This window comes from Oncorhynchus keta, unplaced genomic scaffold (genome assembly GCF_023373465.1).
Source record: "Oncorhynchus keta strain PuntledgeMale-10-30-2019 unplaced genomic scaffold, Oket_V2 Un_contig_7986_pilon_pilon, whole genome shotgun sequence".
Lineage (NCBI taxonomy): Eukaryota > Metazoa > Chordata > Actinopteri > Salmoniformes > Salmonidae > Oncorhynchus > Oncorhynchus keta.
Genome location: NW_026289793.1, coordinates 90,810 through 103,019, shown reverse-complemented (window position 1 = coordinate 103,019; position 12,210 = coordinate 90,810). Strand labels below are relative to the sequence as shown.

The 12,210-nt window shown below is 43.9% G+C and overlaps 2 protein-coding genes across 23 annotated transcripts in view; one reads left to right on the top strand and one right to left on the bottom strand.

Annotated features, from left to right (window-relative positions):
- LOC118382007 (gasdermin-E-like) overlaps window positions 1-12,210 on the bottom strand; it is a 64,602-nt gene that overhangs the window by 6,450 nt on the left and 45,942 nt on the right. The window lies entirely within an intron of this gene.
- Window positions 1-12,210, top strand: part of LOC118380690 (gasdermin-E-like) — a 68,109-nt gene that overhangs the window by 24,434 nt on the left and 31,465 nt on the right. The window lies entirely within an intron of this gene.

Sequence of the window (12,210 nt, the reverse complement as noted above, 5' to 3'; positions counted from 1 at the left end):
TGAACTTAAGGAAAGCAAATGGGTTTGTCCCAGTAGTGATGTGTAGAGTTGTAGGGACATGTTTCAGGGATTTAGAGACATCTATCTATTATTTTGAATGATAGAAAGTAAATAAAAGTATTTGATATATTGTATAGATCAATAAAAACAAAGAAGGCTATTAAAATAATTTTTATAACAAATATAATGTATCCCTAAGCTTCATGTCATTAGTGTTCCCAACTTGTAAATCACTCATTAAAATAATATAAAAAGGACATTAAGCATTCTCTCAAGTGGCAAACTATGGGTCTAAATATTGACTCCTTGGGCAGGTGAACCGTATGATTGTAATTAACATACCAACCTGGACTCCTTGGGCAGGTGAACCGTATGATTGTAGTTAACATACCAACCTGGACTCCTTGGGCAGGTGAACCGTATGATTGTAGTTAACATACCAACCTGGACTCCTTGGGCAGGTGAACCGTATGATTGTAGTTAACATACCAACCTGGACTCCTTGGGCAGGTGAACCGTATGATTGTAGTTAACATACCAACCTGGACTCCTTGGGCAGGTGAACCGTATGATTGTAGATAACCAACCTGGACTCAGGGATTGAAGTGAATGTAAATCTGTCTCTCTCCATTTTACGTTTCGTATGTATTCATTTGTGGATGTTCATCATTCATTTCGTATGATATGTTACGAAATACTATTCGTATGATATGTTATGAATTACTATTCGTATGACATGTTACTAATTGCAATTCGTAAAATATGTAATGAATTTGCAATACGTATGATATGTTACGAATTTCACTTTGTTGTGGCTAGGTGGGCAATGTTAGCTAGGCGCTAGTGGTTTAGGGATTAAGGTTAGGGTTAGAGGTTAAGGTTAGAGTTAAGAGTTAGGGCTAGGAGAAGTGTTAGCTCACATGCTAAGTAGTTGCAAAGTAGCTAAAAGAAAGTAAGCAGTTGCAAAATTGATAATTAGCTAAAGTTGTCCATGATGTGATTTGATGCGTACATTTTAAGTTGCTAGACATTTAAATAGGAGGTGGTTTTCAAATTTTCTAATTAGCTGAAATGCTAAATTTGTCCATGATATTATTGAAACACACAACCTTTGGGTTGCTAGGCGTTCGTGTTATACGTCCTCCATCCCACCCTCTTTTTGTTTTTTTCTTAAGTAATCATACATTTCATACTAATTCCACAAATTGACTTTTAAAAAGGCACACCTGTTCATTGAAATGCATTCCTGGTGACTACCTCATGAAACTGGTTGGGAGAATGCCAAGAGTATGCAAAGCTGTCATCAAGGCAAATGGTGGCAATTTGAAGAGTCTCAAATATAAAATATATTTTGATTTGTTGAACACTTTTTTGGTTACTATATGCTTCCATATGTGTTATTTCATAGTTCTGATGTCTTCATTATTATTATACAATGTAGAAAATAGTCAAATAAAATAAAAACCTTGAATGAGTAGGTGTTCTAAAACGTTTAACTGCTAGTGTACACAATCCATGTGTCAATTTTCTTAAGACTTAAAAATCCTTCTTAACCTGTCTCCTCCCCTTCATCGACACTGACAAAGTGGATTTAACAAGTAACATCAATAAGGGATCATAGCTTTCACCTGGATCTACCTGGTCAGTCTGTGATGGAAAGAGCAGGTGTTCTTAATGTTTTGTACACTCAGTGTATGTACAGTATAGGGGAACTCACTTGTCTTTCGAGTAGTTAACCACCTCCTTCACTTTCACCTCCTCTTTCTTCAGTCTGCCAAAGGACGACTCTTGTTCGTTAGAGTATTTTAAGGCCACGTTAAGTTTTAAATCAGCCAACAATCCCTCCACATTTCCTCCTGCCTTCATTTCTTCTATGTCACCAAATGTCCCACTGTGGTCCACGAAGTCAGACTCCTTGACATCTGAGGGAAAATTCAACATTAGAACCTTATGCATTTATAACACAGCACATATCTAAACTCAGCAAAAAAAGAAACGTCCTCTCACTGTCAACTGCGTTTATTTTCAGCAAACTTAACATGTGTAAATATTTGTATGAACGGGTTCAACAACTGAGACATAAACTGAACAAGTTCCACAGAATTGGAATAATGTGTCCCTGAACAAAGGGGGGGTCAAAATCAAAAGTAACAGTCAGTATCTGGTGTGGCCACCAGCGGCATTAAGTTCTGCAGTGCATCTCCTCCTCATGGACTGCACCAGATTTGCCAGTTCTTGCTGTGAGATGTTACCCCACTCTTCCACCAAGGCACCTGCAAGTTACCAGACATTTCTGGGGGGAATGGCCCTAGCCCTCACCCTCCGATCCAACAGGTCCCAGACTTGCTCAATGGGATTGAGATTCGGGCTCTTCGCTGGCCATGGCAGAACACTGATATTCCTGTCTTGCAGGAAATCACGCACAGAACGAGCAGTATGGCTGGTGGCCTTGTCATGCTGGAGGGTCATGTCAGGATGAGCCTGCAGGAAGGGTACCACATGAGGGGGGAGGATGTCTTCCCTGTAACACACAGCGTTGTCATGCTGGAGGGTCATGTCAGGATGAGCCTGCAGGAAGGGTACCACATGAGGGGGGAGGATGTCTTCCCTCACAGCGTTGAGATTGCCTGCAATGACAACAAGCTCAGTCTGATGATGCTGTGAGATACCTCCCCAGACCATGAAGGACTCTCCACCGCCAAATCGATCCCGCTCCAGAGTACAGGCCTCGGTGTAACGCTCATTCCTTCGACAATAAACTGGAATCCGACCATCACCCTCTGGTGAGACAAAACCGTGACTCGTCAGTGAAAGGCACTTTTTTGCAGGTTCTGTCTGGTCCAGCGACGGTGGGTTTGTGCCCATAGGCAACGTCGTTGCCGTGATGTCTGGTGAGGACCTGCCTTACAACAGGCCTACAAGCCCTCAGTCCAGCCTCTCTCAGCATATTGCTGTCTGAGCACTGATGGAGGGATTGTGCATTCCTGGTGTTACTCAGGCAGCTGTTGTTGCCTTCCTGTACCTGTCCCGCAGGTGCGATGTTCGGATGTACCGACCCTGTGCAGGTGTTGTTACACGTGGTCTGTCACTGCGGGGACAATCAGCTGTCCGTCCTGTCTCCCTGTAGCACTGTCTTAAGCGTGTCACAGTACGGACATTGCAATTTATTGCCCTGGCCACATCTACAGTCCTCATGCCTCCTTGCAGTATGCCTAAGGCACATTCACCTAGATGAGCAGGGACCATGGGCATTATTCTTTTGGTGTTTTTCAGAGTCAGTAGAAAGGCGTCTTTAGTGTCCTAAGTTTTCATAACTGTGACCTTAATTACCTAACGTCTATAAGCTGTTAGTGTCTTAACAACAGGTTTACAGGTGAATGTTCATTAATAGTTTATGGTTCATTGAACAAGCATGGGAAAAAGTGTTTAAACCCTTTACAATGAAGATCTGTGAAGTTATTTGGATTTTTACTAATTATCTTTGAAAGACAGGGTCCTGAAAAAGGGACGTTTCTTTTTTGCTGAGTTTATTTGTTAATGAATTAATATCAGTCCGTGCATGATATAGCCTAGCTGTTTGAGCCTAATGGACTAATTTGCCATGATGCTAGATTAGCATACTTGCTTGAATACTGACTAATTTCACAATAACACCATGTATTCTTGTAGGCTAAATGTTTTATCCTAGTTCACATTAGGTTTCCATTGTATTGCTAATTGTTCTTGTGGTCGTGTGATACATTCATCCTGTTGGTTACAGCCCCATAAGGGAGTGGATGTCCTGCTTGCAGACATTTGCCACCTCAGGGGTTTGGCCTGTCGATTCGGCAACATGCCAGCTCCGAGGAAGAAAAGGTGGCATGACCTCTTTCAGAAGGAACTGTGTGTATTATGACGAGAGATAATGGCCATGCATAGGTCTATGACATTTGAACTTTGTGTTCATCTAGAAAACAGACTGTATGACTAGAAATACCTGTCATTAAATGTAGGTCTTAAATACTAATGAACAGAAACTTTATTACAATATTAGTCCATCAAATTGTCATGGCATTTTGTTACAAAGAGACTATACACAGTATCAAGGTCTCAAGCTGTGATCTTATCAACCAATCACGACAGGTTAAGGAAAGTTCCAGAGAGCTGGAGATCATCACCCCTTGACTCCCGGATTCGGGTGTGGGAGAGGCGTAGTGGGGTGAGCTGCTTGAGAGTGGTGTGAGATGGTGAAGTCACCAGCAGAGGACTTCCTAACACATGCTTCCTTACGTATTGTTACAGGTAGAGAATTGCCCAATGTAGGTCTGTGGACAACTCTGCTCGAGGGGCTTCAGAGAGGGACTTCAGAGAGGGGCTTCAGAGAGGTGTCTGTGGACTTCACCCCAGGAGGTAACATAAAGCTTTTAAGCTAAAACAACATTTATTCTTCTGATTTACTGAAATTAGATACCATATTGTAGTGTATTTTTTTAAGCAGGTCTCTCTCTACCTGTGGACCTGCTGGGCCAGCACCTACAACTCCACCTACAACTCCTCCGGGCGCCTACAACTCCACCTACAACTCCACCAGCGCCTACAACTCCACCAGCGCCTACAACTCCACCGGCACCTACAACTCCACCGGCACCTACAACTCCTCTGGCGCCTACAACTCCACCTACAACTCCACCTACAACTACACCGGCACCTACAACTCCACCTACAACTACACCGGCACCTACAACTCCACCGGCACCTACAACTCCACCGGCACCTACTACTCCACCGGCACCTACAACTCCACCTACAACTCCACCGGCACCTACAACTCCACCGGCACCTACAACTCCTCTGGTGCCTACAACTCCACCTACAACTCCACCGGCACCTACAACTCCTCTGGTGCCTACAACTCCACCTACAACTCCACCAGCACCTACAACTCCACCAGCACCTGTCTGCTTGAGGGGGAATGTACACAGCTGTGACTATAACTGCCGAGAATTCTCTTTCTTGGTAGGTAAAGATGTCTGGCATTTGATTGTAAGGAATTCTAGGTCCGGTGAGCAGAAGGACTTGAGATCCTGTATTTTGTTATGATTACACCATGAGTCGTTAATCATGAAGCATACACCCCTGCCCTTCCTCTTCCCAGAGAGGTGTTTATCTAATACCTATTTTTTACTTTAAAATTGCACTGTTGATTAGGGCCTGTAAAGTAATCATTTCACTGTAAGGTCTACCTGTTGTATTCGGCTTCCTTATAACAACAACCTGATTTTCACTGTACCCTACAATTACATATGTTACATGTTACTTATAAACTCAATCTATCTAAGCCATCGTTATTGTACCATAAAACGTCAATTGTTAGCCTGGGTGTTTATTTGCTTATATCATTGAACACAACAGGTGCTTATTAGAGACAGGCCTTTTTTTGCCAGGTGTCTATTTCCTTAATGCACACAACTTTTGCTAGTTTGCATACTGATAGTTAATTGTTTAATTCCAGTATTCACTTCCAGCATTTTTATAAATGTCTTCATTTTCTGCAATATTGTATTGTCATTTACACACAGTTACATTCATTTGGTCTTAGTATGCCACTATTTCTATTTGTTTTCTTATTTTCCTTGACAGAATCGATATTTTCCTCTGACTGTGCATTGTCGCCGGTTCTTTTTCGTCAATGAATGGCAATCGGCCGGTTTCTGGGGGGTTGTACTCCTAAAGGTCTTACCAGTTATCTGGCAGTTCTCAGCTGTTGCAGGCAACGACTAGCAGTTTCTTACTGGCAATAAAAACGGATGATTGTCATCATTTCCCCCCCGAGTCATTACTGAATTATTTAATGTAACAAATCAAACACAAAACCTAAACAATTCATTTATATTACACTTGGAGTAGTTTTTTTTCTTCTGAAATGTGTGCCATTGCCAGGCTATTAAAATGGACAGGCAGCTATTTCAGACCGCGTTTAACGGACGTTTTACGGTAATACAAAGAGGATATTGTAAGCAAATTGTTCCCGGAGGTCAGGGTTGCCATGTCCGTTATTTCCATATGAGGACGGCGGTTGCTGAGAGAGTGGTGGGGAGGACCGGACGGGTGTGTGTGGGTTGAGAGAGAACTGCAGCAGGCAGCTTAGTCTATTATTTGCTGAGACGTGAGTGAAAGGAGACAGAGCAGCACTCACATCGTGACAACTTTTTAATAGTTGTAGGTCGGCTATTTAGAACGTCATTATGGAGACAACTATTTTTATATGTTAACACGCTAGAACTGATGCGGACCAACAAGTCGGTCGGAGGTGGTTTAAACTCGATTCGAGCAGAGTGTTTTACAGATGCTCAGTAATAGGGTCTCGGGGGCTGCGTGAGTGGAAATTTGAAATAGAAGTTATGGAACTGCCTCGCGTGATTCTGTTGTGGGGGAAATTCCACAATGGAACTGGAATTAAATGTGGAGAATTACACATTTGCATCTGTTTTCCATCAAGTAGCCTATTAGTAGCTGGCTACTGTAGAATATAATTTGAAAAAGTAAATATGTTGAAATTGAGTTGCTGGAGTCAATGCAAATCAATTTGTGCCACTTGTGTAGCCTACTTGGAGCTGGAACATGGATTTAATAAATAGCCTGTAACTTCAGTTTATTATTGTTATAGCCTTGTGTTATTATGAAGTTATTAATGGCCATGTTTAGTTAATTAAAAAGTTATCAAAGCTCTATCGCAATTGTCATTAATTGTCAGAATGCATTAGATTGACGGTAACAGTCAGTCACATTAGGCTACAGGTAAACAAACACTGGCTGTTGTTGACAAGCATATTCAGTTCATATACATATTATTCATATTTAATTCAGTGATTGAAATTATGACCTCATCCCCAGTAGCCTATTCCAGCAGGCTATTGGTTAACACAAGCACCCTGCCTGAGGGGCTGCTCTGGTGTTTACCTGGGTTTAAAGGTTTGTCTTCAGGTTCTCCGGGTTTCAGCACATCACTCAGGGAAAAGCCTCTGGACTGGTATTTGGGTTCCTGCCAGAAGCATCCACATCTGGGCCTGGTCTTCACAATGAGTGAGAGGAGATTCAGTTTACCAGAGCTGTCGTTCAGACTGGACACAGGAATCAGGCTACCGTTAGAATCTACTTCCTTCAACATGGATTTTACGGCCTTGGAAATCATGATGGTGGTGGATCGTGTTTCTGGCTGCAGCAGATGACAAAGACACAAATGACAAAGATGTCTAAGAAACAAAACTAGGATGAACACATGAACACTCAATACAACAGCTTCAGAAGAGCATTCTAAATACATTTCACAGTTGGCAAGACACTCAATCATGCAAACACAAAGTTCACTTTCCCTGGGAAAAGAGTGGATCAGAACAGAGTAGCATTGCTTTTGACAAGACAGGAATACAAACAGGAAATCATTTCTGTCAAAAATGTTGGTCATTCAAGACAATCCAAAGCATGCTGTCTTTTATTCTGATCGCAACACTGCTTCAATACCTGGTTCCCACTGCTTCTTCCTCTGGGTCCTTATGACTTAGAGATACGTTATGAATGAGATAGGAATATGTGTGAATGCATTAGCTAAGAGTTCATTACATACTAGTAGGAGGAGTCTATTTTACTGGGAAACTGTCCTGTTCCACTCTTACATTCCTGCTCTTCACTTCTGTTTTATTTCATGAGAAAATAACTTCTCTAGCAGCAGTTAGAGCTACATGCCACATTACTGGGAAGTATATTCTGGTTTGATGTGTTGTCATCCTCATGTCAGTGAAGCAGTTTTGGGGAGTAGTTCCTACATGCAATTCAACAAAGCACAGTTTAGTTCGTACAAGTACCTGGATGTTCGTATTGTTAGGTTCTAATACTCAGAGTAAAAACTTGATGGACACTATGAAAGCTTAAACCAAGTTTATTCATCCCAAAGGATCAAACAGCTGTACTGACAAAGACATGGTTTCACCCATTGTAGTATACATACCTCGCTTTGAGTGGTCTCCTCCTTATCGCTAAAAATGTCATGTTTATTTCTAGGCAGGATGCTAAGTGATATGGGCAATACACGGTTCCTCCCCTTATCAGTACTGACACATATGAAGTGTTCCCTGCACTCAGCCCCTCCCAAGCGTACTTATGGCACCCCTCATGTCTCTATTATAACTAATGATTCATAATATAACTCATGATTAATAATATAACCAACGATTAATAAAATAACTAATGATTAATAATATAACCAATGATTCATAAAATAACTAATGATGAATAATACAACTAATTATTAATAAAATAACTAATGATGAATAATATAACTAATGATTAACAATATAACTTCTGATTAATCATTTAACTAGTGATTAATAATATAACTTATGATTAATAATAGTTAAAGCTCAGAAATCCAAATCCATCAATATGAACAATGTGCTTAGCTGGAAAGTCCAAGTAGAGTGTCTGCTCCAGTGTCCAACAACACCTCTATTTCCTACACAGATTCAGGGTTATTAGAGTTACCAGAGAATAATGCTCCTGGTCTTCAGGGGAAAGCCCTCATTGATCTACTCTGGTTGCGCGCAATTGGCTGCGCTTGATTGGCGCATTCACAATGGTTCAATGGGTGAGTGAATTCATTGGGACAGTGCAACAGCCGTACTGGGATACTCAGTCAGCTGTAGCCCAACAGCACGTACTGGGGGACTCAGTCAGCTGTAACCCAACAGCATGTACTGGGACACTCAGTCAGCTGTAACCCAACAACACGTACTGGGATACTCAGTCAGCTGTAGCCCAACAGCACGTACTGGGGGACTCAGTCAGCTGTAGCCCAACAGCACGTACTGGGACACTCAGTCAGCTGTAACCCAACAACACGTACTGGGGTGGACTCAGTCAGTTGTAACCCAACAACAGGTACTGGGGGACTCAGTCAGCTGTAGCCCAACAGCACATTCTGGGACACTCAGTCAGCTGTAACCCAACAACACGTACTGGGATACTCAGTCAGCTGTAACCCAACAACAGGTACTGGGGGACTCAGTCAGCTGTAACCCAACAACACGTACTGGGGGACTCAGTCAGCTGTAACCCAACAACAGGTACTGGGGGACTCAGTCAGCTGTAACCCAACAACACGTACTGGGGGACTCAGTCAGCTGTAACCCAACAACACGTACTGGGGGACTCAGTCAGCTGTAACCCAACAACAGGTACTGGGGGACTCAGTCAGCTGTAACCCAACAACACGTACTGGGGGACTCAGTCAGCTGTAACCCAACAACACGTACTGGGGGACTCAGTCAGCTGTAACCCAACAACAGGTACTGGGATACTCAGTCAGCTGTAACCCAACAACACGTACTGGGGGACTCAGTCAGCTGTAACCCAACAACACGTACTGGGGGACTCAGTCAGCTGTAACCCAACAACACGTACTGGGGGACTCAGTCAGTTGTAACCCAACAACAGGTACTGGGGGACTCAGTCAGCTGTAACCCAACAACAGGTACTGGGGGACTCAGTCAGCTGTAACCCAACAACAGGTACTGGGGGACTCAGTCAGCTGTAACCCAACAACAGGTACTGGGGGACTCAGTCAGTTGTAACCCAACAACAGGTACTGGGGGGACTCAGTCAGCTGTAACCCAACAACACGTACTGGGGGACTCAGTCAGTTGTAACCCAACAACAGGTACTGGGGGACTCAGTCAGCTGTAGCCCAACAACAGGTACTGGGGGACTCAGTCAGCTGTAACCCAACAACAGGTACTGGGGACTCAGTCAGCTGTAACCCAACAACAGGTACTGGGGGACTCAGTCAGCTGTAACCCAACAACACATACTGGGGGACTCAGTCAGCTGTAACCCAACAACACGTACTGGGGGACTCAGTCAGCTGTAACCCAACAACAGGTACTGGGGGACTCAGTCAGTTGTAACCCAACAACAGGTACTGGGATACTCAGTCAGCTGTAACCCAACAACAGGTACTGGGGGACTCAGTCAGCTGTAACCCAACAACACATACTGGGGGACTCAGTCAGCTGTAACCCAACAACACGTACTGGGGGACTCAGTCAGCTGTAACCCAACAACAGGTACTGGGGGACTCAGTCAGCTGTAACCCAACAACAGGTACTGGGGGACTCAGTCAGCTGTAACCCAACAACAGGTACTGGGGGACTCAGTCAGCTGTAACCCAACAACAGGCACTGGGGGACTCAGTCAGCTGTAACCCAACAACAGGTACTGGGGGACTCAGTCAGCTGTAACCCAACAACACGTACTGGGGGACTCAGTCAGCTGTAACCCAACAACACGTACTGGGGGACTCAGTCAGCTGTAACCCAACAACAGGTACTGGGGGACTCAGTCAGCTGTAACCCAACAACACGTACTGGGAGACTCAGTCAGCTGTAACCCAACAACACGTACTGGGGGACTCAGTCAGCTGTAACCCAACAACACGTACTGGGGGACTGATAGAGGAATTCTAAATTCCTTTATGTTTTATTGCCAAAACCAATTCAATTCGCACTCATTTCTAATTCATGATAAGTTGTAACTTTATCATTTGCATGAATTAGCAAGAGACCAGTCTTAAAAACAAGTTCAGCATTTATTCTTGAAGAGTACTGACCCAAAATACAAAGAACATTACATTTTAAAGAAAGGGAACATAAAATGACGTCATCAGTTTCACACCCCCTCCCATCCTTACAATAGGTAGTATTCAGTCCTAGAGATGTTTTACTCCCCTCATAAACTACATTCCAACCTGTCTAAAAGATATACTTCTCTCCACTAATGGAATCCAACCAAAACATTCTTATCTGTTTGAAAAACTATCTTATCCCTCCTCCTTAAATTTCCCAGGAGGCATCAGACAATTAATTAATTCTGCTTACATTTTCAGTAACAGCTCAACCAAAAACTCATACTTTTCAAATCATAACATAATAGTATTAGAATAAATGGTTCTAATCAATAATGTATACATAATTAATCATCTAAACTATAATTTCCTCTAACAGGGACTCAGTCAGCTGTAACCCAACAACACGTACTGGGGGACTCAGTCAGCTGTAACCCAACAACAGGTACTGGGGGACTCAGTCAGCTGTAACCCAACAACAGGTACTGGGGGACTCAGTCAGCTGTAACCCAACAACACGTACTGGGGGACTCAGTCAGCTGTAGCCCAACAACACATACTGGGGGACTCAGTCAGCTGTAACCCAACAACAGGTACTGGGGGACTCAGTCAGCTGTAGCCCAACAACACATACTGGGGGACTCAGTCAGCTGTAACCCAACAACACGTACTGGGGGACTCAGTCAGCTGTAACCCAACAACAGGTACTGGGGGACTCAGTCAGTTGTAACCCAACAACACGTACTGGGGGACTCAGTCAGCTGTAACCCAACAACACGTACTGGGGGACTCAGTCAGCTGTAACCCAACAACAGGTACTGGGGGACTCAGTCAGTTGTAACCCAACAACACGTACTGGGGGACTCAGTCAGCTGTAACCCAACAACACATACTGGGGGACTCAGTCAGCTGTAACCCAACAACACGTACTGGGGGACTCAGTCAGCTGTAACCCAACAACACATACTGGGATACTCAGTCAGCTGTAACCCAACAACACATACTGGGGGACTCAGTCAGCTGTAACCCAACAACACGTACTGGGGGACTCAGTCAGCTGTAACCCAACAACACGTACTGGGGGACTCAGTCAGCTGTAACCCAACAACACGTACTGGGGGACTCAGTCAGCTGTAACCCAACAACACATACTGGGGGACTCAGTCAGCTGTAACCCAACAACACGTACTGGGGGACTCAGTCAGCTGTAACCCAACAACACGTACTGGGGGACTCAGTCAGCTGTAACCCAACAACACGTACTGGGGGACTCAGTCAGTTGTAACCCAACAACACGTACTGGGGGACTCAGTCAGCTGTAACCCAACAACAGGTACTGGGGGACTCAGTCAGCTGTAACCCAACAACAGGTACTGGGGGACTCAGTCAGCTGTAACCCAACAACACGTACTGGGGGACTCAGTCAGCTGTAACCCAACAACAGGTACTGGGGGACTCAGTCAGTTGTAACCCAACAACAGGTACTGGGGGACTCAGTCAGCTGTAACCCAACAACAGGTACTGGGGGACTCAGTCAGCTGTAACCCAACAACACG